We start from the raw sequence: 12,127 nt of genomic DNA, 5'->3' as shown, positions 1-12,127 counted from the left end.
TACCGGTGGTCACTTCCAAGAAATTGCCAATGGTCGTAAATTGTTATAAAATTACAGTCATTATTGTACAATGTATCGGCTGGTGAATTAAATTACGACACTTTTTATGACGAGTTTCTGGTTATTCCTTGACGTCTTCTTTGACGAATATTCAACTCCTTGGATGAGTGTGGATCTAGTCATGATTATGAGGAACATGCACTAGGCCCGCACCCAGCGAACGAGATTGAAGCGGCACAAACGTCGAGTCGATACGCCATCTTGTCATATAATTCACGATAAATATATTATACACTGTCACTGCACACAAGTTCAGTTTCATAAATGGATGTTTCTTTGCTAATTTTGATACTCACTGCTTCGGTGTCCCGGCGCGCGTCCAACTACTGTGGCGTCCCCTGCGAAATAAAACGGTTGAAAATGTTGAGATTTCAAAAATCTTTGTTAACGATAGTGAACCGCGCGGAGTGGAGGGGGTAATTGTACTACTGGCCAATAGCGAGCGAGCTAGGACAACGATTTGTACGTCAAATGGCGTCCACCGCAGAACCAAAAGAACGTCGAGAGAGAAAAAAAAACAACAATAATATCTCTAGATTGAGCGCTGCTAGATTTTTCCTTTTATTTATAATAATAATGCATAGTTCAGTTATATACGGTAGAGTAGTTTTATCATGGGTCACTACTCACTGATTCAATCCCACAACATGTTGTTTTATTCAATGTGTGTTTTATCAAAGTGCAAGGACCACAAAACAGATAAATAAGCGGTTCCATGACAAAACAGAACAGCGACGAAACAGAACAACGATAAATATAAGTATGACCTTTCACGAAAAATATAAATTTAATATTGAAATTGTCCTATCTCTATTATGATGATAAATTTTTAATACCACAGATTTTCAATACGCCATAATAAATCAAATTATATACATAATTTTTGCATTCCTAATCGCTAGAAAGCCTCAAATAAACGGGACTTTGACGGCAAGCCTAGGATATCTCATCTTAATCAATATAATATGTTCAAAACAAGGCCTGAACAAAAACGATGCATGAGTGCGAGTGAGAAAGTATTCGGCACCCTTATAATCCCTGCGAAACGCGCTAGAGTAAGATAAGAGGTCTACATATTTTTAAGTTGGTCTCCAAAAATATCGCCGGTAAATCGTGCTGAATCGCTTCACGTAGCGTGTTGTTCGTGTTGCTAAATTTGCTATTTTTTGTGTTAAACATAAAGTCAGTGGTAAATATTTTTAGTTAATTAAGTAGGAAAGGTGGTTCTGCATGTTGTATTAAAATATGGTAGCCGTACTGATAAGCAAGAAGACGGTATTACGTTTCATAGGTAAGTTGATACATGTTCGTGACAATTTATTTGTATATTATTATTTATTTTAATATCAGTGACCTAGTGTTTCTTTAAAATAACTTAAATTATGGATATATTTACCTAATTGGTTGCATTTTGACCGCTTAAAAATACTATATAACGTAAAAAACAGAAAATTATATTTGAATTCTGAGCGTCTAGTGCGAGCACTTTGGACGAGCACTAGCGAAATGGTCTATGGTCTCGAACATTTATAGGCGAATGCGTTCGCTCGCCCACAAACCAAACGCACGGCACGTAGCTTCATTTAGCAATGCAACGGGTGGCGTCTATATGTATCTATAGTCTATGGTTCAAAATGATTGGGTGACTAGGTACAATGAAATAATGACCAAACCTAACCTAACCTAAATAGATTCCACAAAAAATAATGTTTCATTTTTCCCCTGGCTGTTCTGTTTTGTCATGTTCTGTTTTGTCATTTTCTGTTTGTCATGTTCTGTTTTGTCATTTTCTGTTTTGTCATGTTCTGTTTTGTAATGTTCTGTTTTGTCACTGTTCTGTTTTGTCATGTTCTGTTTTTTCATGTTCATTTATGGTGACGGAACATTTGATAAAGCACCCAACATGTTTTATCAGCTGTGTACATGGCATGCCAAGATTGAAAATTCATATCATCCATGTATTTATTTTCTTTTGCAAACAGTTCGGCGGCTTTTGTATTCTAGGATGTCTGTTAATAAGTCATAAACCGAATTAAGAACTTAAAAGCCGTGGTAAATGGTGACTGGCTTATTTGGTAACCGGATACTCTATAAAAACTTATTAAAGAATACATTATTTTCAAAATAACGGTTTGTAAAAAAATGTATATATATATATATATATATATACCTAATAATAATAAACAGTTGATGATTTTACTAAAAATTGAAAAAAATATATATTAAATATGTATAAGTATATATTTCGTTTATAAAGTTACGTTTTATATGTGTTTAATTAATACATAGTTTCCACAAAAATTTATGTTTTATTTTTCCCCTGGCTGTACTGTTTTGTCACTGTTCTGTTTGGTCATGTTCTGTTTTGTCATGTTCTGTTTTGTCACTGTTCTGTTTTGTCACGTTCTGTTTTGTCTGGTTACCGTAAGTTTATCATTCTTGAACAATTCATGAATTTTGCCGAAATCTCACATGAAAATCGCCTCTGTACCGGTAAACAGAATTAAACCAAAAATATTTCGGAATCTATATTTAAAAAAAAAATAACTATGCTAGCGCTCGCTTCTCTTGTTTCGCCTATTATTATGAACAAACAAAAATTTTAATAAAATTATATTCTCAGATTAATATTATGTCATTGTAGGTAGACACAAACAATAATGGGATATATTATATATAGGTATTCACTTGTATTTATTCATGCATTAATATACCTACGTCCTGAAAAACTGTTTTTATATTTCTTTAATTTTTGTATGGGAATCTACGCCATATAAAAAGTTTTAAAACTAAATTTAAATTTCTTTGACGGCACCTGTGTATATTATGTTGAAATAATTTGTATTGCTATACAAGAAAAATATATTACACACTAATTGTTGCTGCTATTTTCTCATAGATGGCAGTAATAATAAACATATTATTAAATACGTTTTTACCACTAGCAATATTATTTACCTAATAAATTTATTAAAATAAACATTATAAAACCAACCTACCAACCAAAGTTAATAATTTGAATGTATACAATGGCTAAACACGACGGCATTTTTTTCACGCAGATGACGCAATCGATTCCGACAGTAAAATTTAAATGGGGCCTAGAAACAGTTCACACCAGTCATACAATTCTTATTAAAGTAGGTATAGAAAAGGGTCATATTATTACCACCACTTAAACGATATAAACAAAGAGATTGAAAGACTGGAGAGGGAACACGCTATCATTTGTACTAAAAAATACGAATCGGAGAAAGACAGTTGGTGTTGGTAATGTTGGTATTCTGGAGCTTCTTCAAGTTCGTGTGGTAAAACAACATGGCGGATATGATATTGTTATTCTCTCGATTTACATATACGTATTACACGTTATTATTCGGTAAAAAAATGTTTATTAATGGAAGAATACAAATGGGTAACAGCATTTCGGAACAATATGCATACTATTAATTATTTATACATTGATAGTTTTTCCTAAAAGATCTTTTACAATAACAATTCAAAACTTTTACATCAAACGTCAAATAATGGTTGTTTATTGCGAAAAATCCAGGGCCGTATGCATAATATTATTTTGAACCCAAAATATACGATGTCTTTTTCAAAGTAAAAACTGTTAGTGCTAGTTAATGACATTCATTATTTACATAGATTTTATATTTCATTTCAGAGTTAAATATATTTTTAAGAATACCAAACAAAAATTGTATTTATATGAGGTATGTAATGGAGTATATGTAGCAATTTTATAATGTTATAGGTATAAATTAAATTATTTCAGATTTCCGAAAAATGAAGTTCTTCGGAAATTGTGGATTGATGCAGTCGGGCGGGGAGCTGGGTGCCATCTAAATATTCATTACTGTGTGGGAAGCATTTCTCGGAAAGTGACGTTAAATGAGTGTTAAAGTTAAATGAGAGTTAAAAAAGTGAGTTAAGGGCACACATGCTTACCTAGAGTTTCTGTTTTTTCATTTAAAGTTGAACTATGACATTGAATACTAGGTATGATTTTTAAAGTGAAAGTGATATTATGTTACATCTCTTTTACGCATGCTAATATGATTAAAAAGTTTTTCTTTCTCTTTCTGTCACATTCGAATTTGATTACCAAAGTTTAAACATTTACTATGCGTATTAGCTGACGTGCTTCGTCGTTTACAAATTATAACATGAATTTAAAAAATATATGTATTTATAATATTAAATATATTTTATAATGTACACAGATTTTTTTAACAACTATATTATATATACTTTTATTTATTTGTCGCATATTCAAAATGTTCTTGCTATATTAAAATCTTTTTTTTAGCCGGCCAAGTAAATCCGTATTTTTGGCCATAGACTAATAGAAAAAACTCTCTGCTGTCAGATTATGTTGATAGCAAATTGCAAGATACCTAACGAAGGAATTGTGTTTTATATCAGGAATAAGAAACACTATCTGTAAGTACAATATTATGTTATTTATTACTGTAGTAGTATTCTGTGTGTTTTGCATATATTATTCAAGTGTTAATTTATTGTTTTCTTAGTCTACACATACTTTCAATGTTTCATAATTCCGACTACTTTTTTTGAGGTTAGTTGCGTGGTTAGTTTGGAGGTTATTGCGAGAATGCCTGTGATTTCATATTTATTTGTTTGATATAATCTAAGGCGTTCTAGTTGTTATTAAACATGTTACCTACCTGATTACTTTATTTTAGTTAATCAATCTTTTTTGATGCTTTGTATTATCACTAATCCGTTTTAATTACCATTCTTCAAACAGTCGCACACTATAAAAGATTAAAAATCACACTATTAACAGTTCATATGTTATGTTTTTTGCAGATGGAGAAAATGTCTACCGAGATCTTTGCTTGCCGACGGTTTCATATGAATAAGATGGAATGAAATAAATCTTTTAATTAATAATGAAATAAATCCGACTTTCGGCGTATGATTCGAACATGGCGTGATTCATATAATATTATTTATGACGTAGACCATCAAGCATATATACCCATTTTATAGATTTAATAGTACAATTACAAAAGGTAAATATAAAGTGACTAATGTTTGTAACCTATAGCTATATCTATCTCGCATACATATTTAAAAAATAAAACAATTTTATAATTACATTTTTGCACTAAATTTATTATCGATAATGATATAAAAGTTGCTAAATTGATTCATAATATTATAAAATATAATATAATTTTGCATATCAGTTACTTGTATCATATCAGGTATGTCATTTGGTAGAGCTTACTCTCCAAGTCTTTTCTTTTTCATCCTCAATATCACTTTGATATTAGAAACATTGTCTTTCTAACACCATTTCAAAGACTTTAAGTTTTCTAGATGCTGTATATTAATTCTTCTCTTCGGCTATATCTGCATCTTAGTTGCAGCATATGGATACAATGCGGCGCCTCCAAGAATCTCTGTCACTCTAGTTTTTTTGCATCGTTCCAGGTCATACTAGCAGCCCGTAACTCCGCCAGATATGCTATATAGATAGTATTTAGCGGCCATCCAGGACGCCGGAATCCGGTTGGCTTGAAGAACAGGCAAACCAGATTGGGATTCTCTTCAGGCACTCGCAGCACGTGGCCGGGCCAGGTACAAAGTTGCGTATTCACTCTCAACGTGATGCGAGGCTATTTGGTGCGTTCTTTTATCTCCCGTTACTTCTAAAATTACCGCACACCCAGTATCCGTCGTAAACATCTGTTCTCGAAGCTCAGTATACGGTTGCTCGGAGCCTTTGTAAGGTGCCATGACATAAAAACTAGTAAGATATTTAAAATAGCTGCTAGAATGAATACATTGTTGAAAGGAAATGAAAACTGATAATATGATATATCAATTAATTTGTCCATCTGAAGTTGTAGATATCAGTTAATAATTATGTGTTATACCAGTAATTAAATGCTGACATCAAATGAAAATTGACAATTAAATATTGAAATAATATATTACCAGTTTTGATTTTTTTAAGTACTATACTATATCCATGGTTCATATTACAATGTCATAGTAAAACTTAGAAGAATAAAATATGTCGTAAGACGAAATCAATCTTGGGGTTTTAATATAAGTTAAATAAATAGTACACAGCTAATTTGTTATTACTTTGAATACATGCCATGTCTTTACATCAATAAAAAACAGAAAAACAATTTAATAATGTATAAATATTTATATAAGACTTAACAACGTCTAGTTAGACATCTAGTTAGACACGATGACCTCCATTTAATTTCCTCTTATTTTAAAATTCACCAAGATATATCCTAATAAGTAGGTAAGTATATTACATTTGTACATATAATAAGTAAATCAAGTACTTAACATAAATAATTATACTGTAAAATTAAATTACAATTGAAGCAGTATATATGGACCCCACAGAGTAATTAACAATATAATAATTTATATAATTATATCGGGTATATACTATATTGACACATTTTAATGAAGTCTATTTTTCTTGGTACCTACGTTCAATGATAAATGTTGTTTTATATTGTAACATAAACAATGGTAATATGCATTGATCTTTCTGATTTTTAAACTGTGATATCTATTTTATATATCTATTGATTTCTATGTGTATTATTGATACATTATTTATTTCAAATACAATAATTTCAAAACTAACAGTAAATAATATATAGAAAGCGTCATGTTGTTTAGTTGGAAAATCTACTAGGAAATTCCATCCAATCCAAATTCAATTTTTACCAGGTGGGTACTTGTAGGTCAGTTATTTTTGGAATAAAATGAATCCCTTAAAAAATATGAAATAAGAATAGAATGATAAATATTTGTGAAAATTTACCAAATCAACATGTTTAACGTGAATATTTTCACACTAAAATGATAAATATTGTTAAGAAAATATACACAAACAGTTCATTCAGAAGTTATGACGTTTAAAAGATCCCGCGAGTTAACTCGTGCGTGGCACTGATCAGTTATGAGGTGATATCAGTTATAATCATTTATGAGGAATGGTTATAAGCCATTGGCACAACCAATTTGGTTTTTGACCTTGAGAACAAAATGTACTTTTTACACGGAACCAAAACTCACGGCTGCAGAGACGAATGCTTATACAAAATATGGCACAGTGGAATCGCCAGCAAGATCTGCAGGTATCATTATTTAGATGTAAGTATACATATTATTTTGAATTTCATAAAATTACACTCGTTCTGGGTGTCTTGTAACAGTAAACTATATTAGTAAATTAGATATATCTTGATGAACTATAAAATAGTGATGTAATATAGACTTGTTGAAAATATATTAAGCATAATAAAATTTAAAATAAAAATTTAGAAATTCAGCCTTTCTGGTTCTCTAATATTCATAGATCTACTGGTTCTGGGATCTACTATTTCTGGCAGTAGACAATTCATATAAAAGTGATATATCTTTTTTTCAATCTTTTCAATCCAAAATGTCTCGTCTTTTTTGATTAATTCTATTTTAACAGGAAAATTATGTCCCGTCCAAACTCCAAATAAACAGACATCTTTCTTAGTAATATGAAGCTGCCCCTGAATCTGGAAGTACCAATCGTGATTTTTATCTATTACCATATTCCTGTCTTTATCTACTTTCCAAAATTTAATTTTTTTCTGTACAATAGCTTCATCTGCACTTATTCCAGCAGCTGAGAAAGGACATTTTATTTCAATAATTGTATCATCATCGCTGATGCCATCTGGCGTTGCACCGATAAAATCATACACATCATCGATAAACAATCCACATCTCTCAATCTTAATCCGTTCTTGTACACTAAGCTGTTGTAAAGCTATTGATTCATTTTCTTTACCATATTTTACCGCTTTCACGTTGGCTAATGATTGGCTATATAATAAACGTTTTACCAAAGGCCCAAATTTTGTATTTTCTCGCCGCTTACACACCTTACCAAAAACAGAGGCAGTAAGAAGGTTTCGTCGCCTTTCTAGCCATTCTGCACATTCAGATTGTAATACGGTGGTGCGTCTTTCTATATCCCTCCTCTCATAGTTTGTCAGTTTGAGTTTTTTCAAAAAAGTTTCTTTTAACAATTGATATTGATTTTTGTCCATATCAGGTTTTTGGCAACTCTCTCCATAATCTGGATTAGATAAAGGAACAGTATGTATTGGTTTTCGCCAAGATTTTCCTATTTTTTTTTTATTTATTTTCAACCTTCTTGATTCTAAGCGATTTATGAAGGCTTTTGGGCTATTTTTATAAACTTGTTTTTGAATTGTGCAATGTAACTTATTTGTATTAAATGCGATTACCGCCGCTGCACATCGTCCCATGTACGATTGTCTTTGAGAGTAGTTAATTCTCTTGCCGCCTACAAATTTTGCAATCATGTTATTAAAAGATTCTGAAATATTAGTAGAAAAATTATAAATTAAACTTTTTGAATTTAGCACCAAACGAGAATTATATATCATTAATTGAGAAAATAGACTGCATTCTTTTAATGCTGGTACATAATTTACATCAAGCATGTCCTCTGTATTTGGTTCATTTGTACAAAAATATGGTAGACAAGAAGTATGGTCTCCAAAAACATGGTGCGGTCCATTAAATAAATCTTTTTTCAGAGCGATAACCTTTTCTTCGAAAGTACTATCTTGTAGTTTTCTATACTTGATTGCACCTATGACGGCTTTCCGCAGACGTCTTTTTCTTGACGCAATGATTTTTCTTACATTCAAGGGATATCTTGTGTCTTTGGTTAATGCCTCTATTTTGCCACAATAATTTCTAATTAAATGGTTTTTACATTCAACTTTCTCGACAGTTACATTCGGATAAGGGTGACAATCAAGAATTTTTTTGTATGTGCTGGAATCTCCATCAGCAATCAATTTTGAATAAATCAATCCATGTGTATTAATAGATTCTTTAAAGCCTTCTAATATTGCTGTAGATTCCATTCCACCTGACGGACCGGTATAATTTAAAAAGCATTTATGTTGTTGAGCAGGGATATTTTTATTTTTAGCTTTGGCGCACAAATCGCAATATTTATTTTTCACTGACATGTACAAAATCTTTCCGGTTCTTTGACCAATGATCGTGGCAGCGCCAGATGCTGCGGAATAATTGCATCTGTATGAACGTTTCGACCAACAGCCGTCTGCAACAACTGATATCATGGGAATACCAGAAGAATCGACGTCACCATTTTCGATTGCAAGTTGTCGCTCTTCTTTCGCAGCGTTTTCCATACTCTTATTTTTGGTTTCTTCAAACCACTCGTACACCTTCTGTTGACTCTTTCTGTATGTTCTTGCTGTAATCGATGGTACGTCAATTGCTGAACACATTTCTTCCAGATTTGAAAATCCACTGCCGATACTGATTATACTGGATACAAATGCGTCACACAGATTCATTTTGTTTTTGTTCATTTCAGTGGTATATAATTTTAATTTTTTACCACAAAGTTTACATTGAATAAAAAATGTACTACTAAAGTTATCCCGATTTTCCCCAAAAATTTCTAAATGTGATAAATTACAATTAAATGGAGAATCATGGTGGCTAATTAATTGAAGTTGTTGGAAAAAATATGAAAAGTCTATAATTCTACGGCCTTCTACACGGAATTTAGGGCTTGAATCTTCAATTTCATTTTCTATAATAAATTCTTCGTGTTCGTGTTCAAATGTGGGATGAAATTCTGGTTCAGGTAGTATGCTTTGAGGATTTCCATGCTCAGGCATAGTCTTCGGCAATATATCAATACTATAATACATTCAAAAATATTAGTTTAGTAGATAGTTAACAGAAAACAAAATGTATAGCTGCTATTAATTATTGTACCAGATTATAATTTTTGTCACAGACACACTAATTTCGAATAAGACATGGCACAAACATAATATAAAAATAATATAAGTACAAATGATCATTATACTTAATTGTGTGTATTAATAAGTAATACGCAAAACTTCCTTTTGCAAGATAAATAAATATTGTGAACCAAAATTTTCTGTGAAATGTGGTTTTTTCAACTATGTATAATTATGTCAAATTATAAAATAATAATTTCAAACCTTTGTGTTTTTAATGTATTAATATTTCCATCTTTTCTCCTACGTCTTTTTTTGGAACTTCCAGCCATCGGATAGTGAGTTCGTGGCATTTTTTGTAAGTACAATCGATATAAATAATTGTGATAATATTGTTAGGTACCTATGTCAAAAACCGAGGATGAAAATTTCGCATTCCCGCTGAAATAAATGACGTTCATAGTATTGCCAGGCTAAACTTTCGAAATTAAAGTTAGTTTTTTAAAAAAAAATTACATTGGAAAATATTATGTAAGTACAGGCATCCATTATTATGTTATTTGATGAAAGTATTCTTTAAAATCATCTGTATTATTATAATCTCGCAAATTCATAATTTAGTAAAAGTTAAATTTTCTGTAATATAAACATCAGTAGGTACCTAACCTATGTTGATTCATAATTTTGGCCAAGTAAAAAATATAGATATTTTTACTTCGCGATGTGTTTGGGGTGTTCCAAATTATGTAAGTATGTTTAATAACAAATGTGAAATTCGTAAAACCTCATGTGTATTATTTATTAAATAAAAATAGTAAAACTAATAGTAGATACAAATGGTGAAAAACTTCATTCTCTTATTTACTAAAATATCAATTCAATAATATTTTAGTAGATATGGCAATACTGGACGACCCGATATAATATGTCACTGAAATAAAATAAAATCTATCACAATTTATAAAATACATACCTACTACAATCATAATTATTTTGAATGTAGAGGGAGATAGTTATAGAAAGGGACAGAAAACTGATTGCTATGTTGCAATATTAGGCAAAATAGATTGCAACAGTGTTAAAAATTATAATGTATGATTTAGTATGACATAACGTAGAATTGACGCAAATACAAATTTCTTCAGATTTTTTTTTGTTTTGTCCTCAAATGTCAAAATATGTTTTCCTTTTGAATAATATGTTCGAATTTGTGTTTGTTTCGCCTATTTTTGTGTTCAATTTGTAGCATTCACTTTTATAAACATATTTTTGTACACTACTTGTGTGTTGGCGTATTTTTTTGGTCATATAAAGTTAAAATAATACCAGCTAAAGATTCCATACATCATACACCAATTCGCAGGTGGGTCTGGCGGATATCAAGATGGTCGAATATTTCGTGGAAACAGTTGTTTTAAAAAGGTCTCTATTTAGTATTATAAATTTATAACTAACAAGATATTTCATCATTTATTCAATGATTAATGATAAACCTTCTGATACGTAGCTTTATATTATTTCGTATGTCTATAATTGTAGCATATTTAAATAACAAAATGTCCACTCGCTTCCATTAGATTTAGAACCAATAGAAACTGCAAATATTATAATTATACTGAATATATTTTACTACATTATGTTTTATAACATTACAACTATCTATAATAAATCGTTTGAGATAATAATTAAGGGAAAAATTTGTCATCATCACAGCCTATTAATGTCACAAAAATATGGCTTCGTTCTCAATTATCACGTTTCACGGTTTCAAAGAATATTATTTTACGTCATAAAAATACTTTATGTAGTTATCAAATGTTTTACATAAATATTTGACGATGAATAAGCTTCATAATGATATAAATAGTTTTTCTACAAATCTTACGTACTATTCAGGCTTAACCTCTGAAAATACCAGAAAATAGCTGACATGGAACACCTTCCCCCTTGTAATTAACTATATAATCAAATTTTCAACATACCTACCTGTATTTTGTCTCTAATAAGTTTGTATAAACAAGTAATTTTATATACAATATGTCAAAAACGAACCCATGTTATATTTTTATTTCATAAAATATTTTCAAAATACACATGTGTAAATAGGTAGGTAATATAATTTTTTTTTTGTTTGTAATTAACTGTAATTATTTGTGTTTTTTATTTAACCGTTTTATCTAAACAATCTATGTTATTTTATATAGAACAATATGTAAAAACAAGACCATATTTCTTATTCCAATATTTAA

Source organism: Rhyacophila brunnea, unplaced genomic scaffold, assembly GCF_057557595.1.
Source record: "Rhyacophila brunnea isolate RB1 unplaced genomic scaffold, BYU_Rbru_1.0 scaffold_24, whole genome shotgun sequence".
Classification (NCBI taxonomy): domain Eukaryota; kingdom Metazoa; phylum Arthropoda; class Insecta; order Trichoptera; family Rhyacophilidae; genus Rhyacophila; species Rhyacophila brunnea.
Note: the sequence above shows the minus strand (reverse complement) of the source record.